General features: G+C 34.4%; 1 annotated feature.

The window, feature by feature from the left end:
* Window positions 4,874-6,061: an enhancer, noted in NCBI's record as "VISTA enhancer mm463". NCBI's record gives its function as "enhancer in: branchial arch[6/9]" and the evidence as "EXISTENCE:transgenic organism evidence [ECO:0001131][PMID:17130149]".

Consider the following 8,819-nt stretch of genomic DNA (forward strand, 5'->3'; position numbering starts at 1 on the left):
GCTTTTGCTGTTATGTTTGTTGGTTTATTTAAGCTACAAATTCAGTATTGTCTAAAAAACTTGTGCAAATTTCTCAATTACCCAGATTATTACTTTTAAATACATTTTTATTAAATGTTTGAGAATTTCATTCCTGTGTATTTTCATTATATTCACCCATACCCCTCCCCAAGGGCCTCCTAGATTTCACAACATCCCTCCAAATTTTCTTTTCTCATATTTAAATGTTTTCATTTTGTAAAACAATTTCATACATTGTACTATATTTCCATTATTTCCTCCTCCAAATCTATATGCATGTGTGTGTGCATGCATGCCTCGTGTGTGTGTGTGTGTGTGTGTGTGTGTGTGTGTGTGTGTATAAAAATACATGTGTGTGTTTAAAGGGGACCACTTGGGATTGGATAGTTTATCAGGAATCTTGTCTGTGAAGAATCCCTCTCTCAGCAGCCCTCAATAGCCTGCAGTGGGGCCATGTGATATTTCTCCCACTCACATTGTCATGTAAACCAGTGTTGCTGTTCTGGTCTTTTTTAGGCAGCCATGTTATTTGGATTTCATTAGTGCATTTTCCCTGCCATATAGAGAAGACACTATCCCACAGCTGATGTCCTTGTCCTCTGTCTCTTACAATCTCCCTACCATTCTTTTACAGAATTTATTTATTGAGTCTTAAGTATAAAAGCTATGAATCACAACAACCTGCAGCATGGAAAGATACCCTCAAGAATGAAACAATGGCTCTTATACCTTGGGGGATATCCAACAGACATCTAATTGGACTTATGGCCCACTCAATTATCATGTATGTTTTTGGGAGGAGAGAGAGTCATGCCTAATACTGTAAATTCAACTATGTATATGTGGCTGGTAAGGTCATAGACCCTAGAAGAGACCCTATTAGTACTGCTTTCCTAAAATTATAATTTTTAACTGAATTCTCAAATACTTATCCCTATACACACAGATGAGTATAGCTTTCAGCCTTCTTCATTATATCTTCTCTTTGCCTCAGATGGAGGCTGTTATAGAAATGTATAACTGGTCAAAATGCAGACAACAAATGACAATGGACTGCTAATCCCAGCTAGCACATCTACAGTAGACTAGTACTGTTATGTGAAAATATGTATAGATGTTATCATTATAATAGAAGAAAGTTGGCATTAAAAAAAAAAGAAAAAAAAAAAACAAACCTGACTACTTGTTATCAATTGCATGGCTAGAACTTGGCTACTGAAAGGCTTGGTAATCTGTATTTCAATAGATGTTTGAAAAGTCCATGGGGCAGGGTGGTGGGCATCAAAATGGTCTATGGGACAGAACATGGCAATTAAAACTATCAGTGGAGCAGGAGGTGGGCATCAAAGTCTAGTCAACTGACTGAGGAGGTAGCAAAGTGGGAGAAAGCACAGCATTAGGGTCTGAGTTATGATCCCAGTACTCATGTAAAAAGCTGAGTGCTGGCTATAGTTCCTGTAATCCCAAGACTGGAGGGCTGTGGACAGAAGGACACGGACACTTGATGGCCAGCTTGTTTAGCTTAAAATGCTGAGCTCCAGGTCTACTGAGGGACCCGCTTCCAAAACAGAAGGTGGGTAAGTGATAGAGAGAGACATACATGCATATACCACCTGTATAAAACACAAACACACACACACCACCACACATTATAATAACAAAAAGATGGGCTTTTCATTTGATAACATAATCAAGTAATTACATTTTAATGAATTTTATGAAGTTATAATGAAAATGGTAAACATTTTCTGTAAATTGCAATACAGATTGCCTGAGAAGTAATACTGAAATTACATAGAAGTAACTTTAAATCATTTTTATTACTTTTATTGTTGATGTTATAATTTGATCACACCTTTACCCATTCCCTACCCTCTATCCAAAGCCTCCTATATACTACTTCTTTTTGTTTCTAAAATTCATGGCGTGTTTTTCCTTAAATGTTGTTGCATACATCTAATGTAAATGTATATGCACATGTATTCCTAAATATAACATGACCAGTCTGTATATTACTCACATGTATATTTTCAGAAGTGATCATTCATATTGAACAAACACTGGTGTCCTCATATTTTCAGTAGAAACCTTAGTTATAGCAGTGGCTCTGGCAATGTAGCTAAATGAGTAGAGAGTTACCCTAGCATACCAGAGAATCTAGATTAAATTCCAGTACAGCATAAAATCATGTGGTGGAGGCATTCAGGCTTGTCATCTCAGTTACACCAGAGAGAAATATTGGAGGATAATGACTTGAAACTCACTCTCAGCTCCAGCTAGCTAAAGGCTCACAGAAGCTACCTTAGGCCCATGCTCAGAATGACACTGTGTCATTTACACCACCCTCCATGTGAAGCATCACCTTTCCTACAATTTACCTTCATTACTGAGATGAAAACCATATGCAAAATTGTTCCCTACATATCAAGCTTGCAAGATTATTTTAACATTTAATAAGTGCTCATATTTTTAAAATCCTCTTTATTGTTCTGATAATTTCCCATCAAAGCTTTAAGAACTTTGAATTATATTCATATGACTGATAATACCATATTATCTAAATAACACTATAATTAGAACAATTCATAGTGAGACTCAATAATGAAGGAGTAATTAATAAATAAAATGTTGAGGAAGCTAAGATGACCCATCTCTACCTCATTTGTATTAGTTTCATGGGAAACTAGATATACTCAAATAAATTAAGCCCAGGAATAATAAAACTAAATGTATTTCACTTTGAAAGAAAAATACATTTGCATTTTAATAGGATATCTAGATTCATGGGAGGCCACTGAGTTAAAGTATAAACAAGCCTGATTAAAAATTACTAGACAAAATTTCCTTTTAATAAAAAATCTTGAAAAACTAATATTAAAGTACTATAATGTTTTCCTTCTTCTTGAAAGCAACCTATCAATTTGATGTAAATACTCATAAAAAATTTAAGAGAGTTTACTAATCTGGTCTTTGCAGATACCTAGAATAATGCTTAACAGGCAGAAATCTTCTGTAAATATTTGACGACTAAATATATACCTTGTACATATGAAACTAGATACAAATAAATATTATATAAGAGACTATGTGCCAAGTATTATACAAGAGCACTGTACATATACAGCAGAGGATAGTAATGCAACAGAGATTATCAGACTTGGCAGATGGCCTGATGGTGTCTGGAAGGCATGTTGAAAATCCACAGGACAGGTTCTATGGAGGCTAGAAATCGCAGTTCAAGGTGACATTGTTTTCCAAAAAATTCCAAAAGCTTCTCCCTTCTCAGAGAAGCCAACACTAAGGAAATGCTCTTTAGACTTTTCAAAGGATCAGATCAAACCCATGTAGTTAATCTACCCAAAGAAATTAATTATGGTCTATAATCAAATCTGTTAATTACCATCATAGAAACACTCAGTGTTTCAAGGAACAACCAAAGGCTGTTGTTGTCTAGCTAAGTTTCCATAGCAAAGAACTGAACAAAATGGAATGTCAACTGTGCATTCTGATGTGACAGTCCATCACTGAGAAGTTAAATTTTAAAAGCTTTGAATTTTACATGTCTATTATTATTATTATTACTATAATTAATAGAAATTATTTGTCTCTAAAGTTTAGTCAAACTTTTTAAGTTTTTAACTCATTTTTCTGCTACCATAACAAGATATCTAAGATTTGATAATGTGTTTATCCAACAAATTTAGTTCATAGTCATGTAATCTGATAGGTCTAAGAGAGCAACTATCTGGTAAGGTATTTTTGGAGGATGCTCATATTCCCTCTGTAATCTGTTCATCACAAAAGACTTCACAATCCAGTCACCTACTTAAAACCCCATCTGCAATTTCCAACAAACACATTAATTTGGGTAATACAGCATTATATTTTCAACATATGAAATTTGAGAGAACGTGGTATTGTTGTTCTCATTGTTCAGAGAATAAATTTGAATTTAAAGAAAGGTTAAAAATTATATGTATGTATATATATTAGATTAATTATTAAATTATAAATTGGAAACATTACTCTTAAAAACTACAGTTTTAGCATGGCATATTAATGTTTAGTGGATATAACAAAATGAGAGAATATACACTAGAAATATTCAAGTGCATCATTTTACCTAGGAAACAATCTTGTTGTGTTATCTTGTTCTTACCACAACTTCTTCATTGGCATCCTCATCCTTGTCAGTCATCAATGTCATTGAGAATGTGTAAAGAGAAATTATAGGATAATAACAAAGATATTTATTATCATTTGTGTTCCATTACAACAGAATATTTTGAAAGACACTAAAATGCTTCTTAAGCCAACAACAGTAGGAAAAACAAGCTTTCCTCAAGAGCAACTGTCAAAGTTTATGAGAAAATTGTTATTGATGTTTATTCAGCTTCATTTAATGTCTGGGTCTGGCATTTAGACATGTGCATAACTGCAAAGTAAAACCAAGATTCCAACCGTTGAGTTGGTGATAAATTGTTCTTCCCTGGCAGTATCTTATTTTGCATTCTACTTTTATGTCTTATTTAATAGTTTTCATATATATGTATATATTCCCCTATCATCATTTGAAAACAAATTTTATATATAATTTTATTATTTTAGTCCTAGAGGAAGAAATAATGGTAAGAGATAAAGACACATTTAGTTATATAATCAAAGTTTGTAACAGGTTTTAGTAAGTTCTTGCTAGTCTAATTTATAAGTGATAGAATTTATATTGTCATTTTGAGCTGTGAATAGAGAAGTTTATAGTGAGTCTCAATTTAGAAATCACTCCTTTGGAGAGACTTATATAAAATGGTATGGTGAAATCTTAATAAATACCTTGAGTAAGCCATTATATTCTTTATAGCAAGAGACTATCCCTTTTACCTATAGCATTAGACATTGCTTTTTTTCCCGTTAGTATCAACATTGAAAGGCTAGATATAAGTTCTCTAATTACTCCAAAGATACAAATAGGAGAGAACCTAGCAGAAAAACAACAACAACAACAACAAAAACCCCAAAAAACAAAAAACAAATCCAGTCCAAAAAAGAAGAAAGTCCTCCCAGAAGAGAGCAGAATGAAAACAGATGTGGTGTCATCCTCCATCATGTTAGCTCATGCATGCTTCTTGCTAAAGAACAGACATTCAATCTGCTTCGAGTTATTTGTCACTTGGCTTCTTTATATTTCCATGCCCTACTTTGCATTTTGTTCACTACTCATTGTATTACACAATCCAAGTTCTGGAAAAAAAAAGTTAATATATGGTCTTACCAAGGCTTGAACTATGTGCTGCCAAGTTTAGAACCTTTGTACAACCTTGATGTTTCAATTCTGCAACCAAACTTGGTCTTTTTGGAGTTTGAGTTCACTTGCTCTTGACTTAGGAGAATGTAAAAACTCCAATGCATAGGACTTTAAATGGATTATAAAATATTCAAAAAGCGTCTTGCACATCAAATAGCTCTTAAGACAGAACATTTTGATGAGTTTAGTGTAAATGAATCAGAAGCATATGGATTAAATTTACCTTAAAATACTCCTGGGTTTTAGAATTAAGGGGAAATGTGCTTGGCAAAACACATTTTGGGTTTTGCCTAACCCAGAACATTGGAAAAGTAGTTCAAGATGTTTGACGAACCCAAAACATGGCTGGGTTCACCCATCCCTAATCCCCTGTGGTAATAGTAAGGGACAGGCAGGGGCAGGTTTTAGGTGCATAAATCTAGTTCAGGTTTGATCATTGCCGTCCTGAATGATTGGAGAACTTGCAAATGACTTACCTCATCTAAATCAAATTTGTGTTATGGGCTTTTTAATAATTTCTGTGTGAATGTGTGTTTTATATGAAGGGTGTAGTCCTGTGTAATTACAGCAGCTTTGATGAGCCCACTCACCACAAACAAATACCATAGATTTTTACCTACCGAGAGTATAATAAGAGATAAGAGCTGCTATGATATGCTTGAATTAGCTTAGAAGACTGTCAACTATGAAAATTAAAATAAAAAAGTACTAAAGAACATCAGAATTTCACCATATGCAATATATACAATAATACGTAAAAACACCAGCACGACTTGTTCCTAATACAAGAAGGAAATAGCATTTCTTTTCTTTTTTTTAAGGTATTTATTTCATTTACATTTCCAATGCTATCCCAAAAGTCCCCCACACGCTCCCCCACCCACTCCCCCACCCACCCACTCCCACTTCTTGGCCCTGGCGTTCCCCTGTACTGAGGCATATAAAGTTTGCACGACCAATGGGCCTCTCTTTCCACTGATGGCTAACTAGACCATCTTCTGATACATATGCAGCTAGAGACAGGAGCTCTGGGGGGTACTGGTTAGTTTATATTGCTGTTCCACCTATAGGGTTGCAGTTCCCTTTAGCTCATTGGTTACTTTCTCTAGCTCCTGCATTGGGGGCCCTGTGATCCATCCAATAGCTGACTGTGAGCATCCACTTCTGTGTTTGCTAGGTCCTGGCATAGTTTCACAAGAGACAGCTATATCTGGGTTCTGTCAGCAAAATCTTGCTAGTGTATGCAATGGTGCCAGCGGTCAGGCAGTGGTGGCGCACGCCTTTAGTCCCAGCACTTGGGAGGCAGAGGCAGGTGGATTTCTGAGTTCGAGGCCAGCCTGGTCTACAGAGTGAGTTCCAGGACAACTAGGACTACACAGAGAAACCCTGTCTTGGAAACAATAAACAAAAAACAAAAAACAAAAAAAAAAAAGAAAAAAAGAGAGAAAAAAATACGGGAATAGCATTTCTAAATCAATTATATGTAATTATCTACATGTAATATACTTAGATACAAAAAACAAAAGCCTACTCATTTATGAATTAGGGAATTGCCAGTTGTACATAGATAATTTCTATTTAAATTAATTTCTATTAAATAATTTATATATGCGTGTATTCTTCCTATAGGAAATCAGCCAAGAAGTTACACAGATTACTGGCATATTTAAAGTATATTGCTGAAACACACAGGTCCAAAGAATTTCAAATTACATTAAGTATTCATGATAAAAAGTTGGTTAATAATCTTCAGATGAAGCAACAATATAGAAAGACTAAAAATAAGCTACATGAAATTTTTAAAAAATTAAATACTAAATATAGTCTTAAGTTTAAATTAATAAACAAATATTCATTCACAATGTCAAGCTTGGGGATTAGAAAGTGCTTTCAACAAGGCAAAATTATGATACAAAATGATAATATGCTATATTCTTTGATGTAAATCAGAAATATGAGACAGAAATGGATGCACAAAGTTATCTATTGGATGGAACACAGGGCCCCCAATGGAGGAGTTAGAGAAAGTAACCAGTGAGCTAAAGGGATCTGTAACCCTATAGGTGGAACAACAATATAAACTAACCAGTACCCCCCGGAGCTCATGTCTCTAGCTGCATATGTAGCAGAAGATGCCCTAGTCAGCCATCATTGGGAAGAGAGCCCCTTGGTCTTGTAAACTTTATATGCCCCAGTACAGGGGAACGCCAGGGCCAAGAAGTGGGAGTAGGTGGGTAGGGGAGCAGGGCGGGGGTAGGGTATAGGGGACTTTTGGGATAGCATTTGAAATGTAAATGAAGAAAATATCTAATAAAAATTTTAAAGACACTAAAATTATAAAAAAGAAATATGAGACATATTTTATACTTTAACTCATGGGTTTGAAATTTTTTAATTTTGTAATTTTTGTGTTTATTATGAGGAAAATTAGTTACCATGACCTTAGAACATGCATTTAAGATGCTAAAGCTAACATGATCTAACGTGGAAGTCATTTTATGAATACTTTATACTTACAAATCAAAAGAAATAAATAAATCAAGGCACAGCCACACATGTCTGTGGAGACAGAAGGTAGGTGCATTACAGTAAAACAGGGGAAAGTCTGGTAGACGTTTCAGAAGTTGTCACACTATGTTCTTGGCTTTGGATTTGAAAAAATCTGTAGTGTTTTAATACATCCAATATATTTTACATAACAGTTGAAGAGACGGTAAGTTAAGAACAGAGGCAGGTGTTGTTTCATAATTTCTTTCTCAGTCCACTTATCCTTTGTGTAGAAAAAAGACTACTGATTTGAGTTAATTCTATATCCAGACATGTTGCTGAAGTCATTTATCAGTGTGGAGTTCTCTGGTAGACTCTCTGGGATCACTTATGTATACTATCATATTATCTGCAAATAGAAATACCTTGACTTCTTGCTTTATTTGTATCCCTTTAATCTCCTTTTGTTGTCTAATTGCTCTAGTGAGAACTTTGCATACTATATTGAATAAATAAGGAAAGAGTGGGCAGCCTTGATGTATCCCTCATTTTAGTGAGATTGTTTCAAGTTTCTCTCCATTTAATTTGATAATAGCTGTTAGTTTCCTGTATATTAGTTTTATTAGTATATTAGTTTTATTATGTTCAGGTACGTGCCTTAAATTCTTAATCTTTCCAAGACTTTTAACATGAAGGAATGTTGTATTTTGTCAAAAGCTTTTTCAGAATCTAATGGTATGATCATGTAATTTTTTTCTTTGTATATATAGTGAGTTATGTTGATGGATTTCCATATATTAAACCATTCCTGTATCCCTGGGATGAATCCCACTTGATTATAGTGAATGATCATTTTGATGTGTTCTTGGATTCGGTTTGCAAGAATTTTGAGTATTTTTGCATCGATATTCGATATTTCTAAGCAAAATTGGTCTGAAGTCCTCTTTTTGTGTCTTTTTGTGGCTTAGATATCAGCTTAACTGTGGCTTCATAGAATTAATTAGGTAGT

This window comes from Mus musculus, chromosome 13 (genome assembly GCF_000001635.26).
Source record: "Mus musculus strain C57BL/6J chromosome 13, GRCm38.p6 C57BL/6J".
NCBI classification, from domain to species: Eukaryota; Metazoa; Chordata; class Mammalia; order Rodentia; family Muridae; genus Mus; species Mus musculus.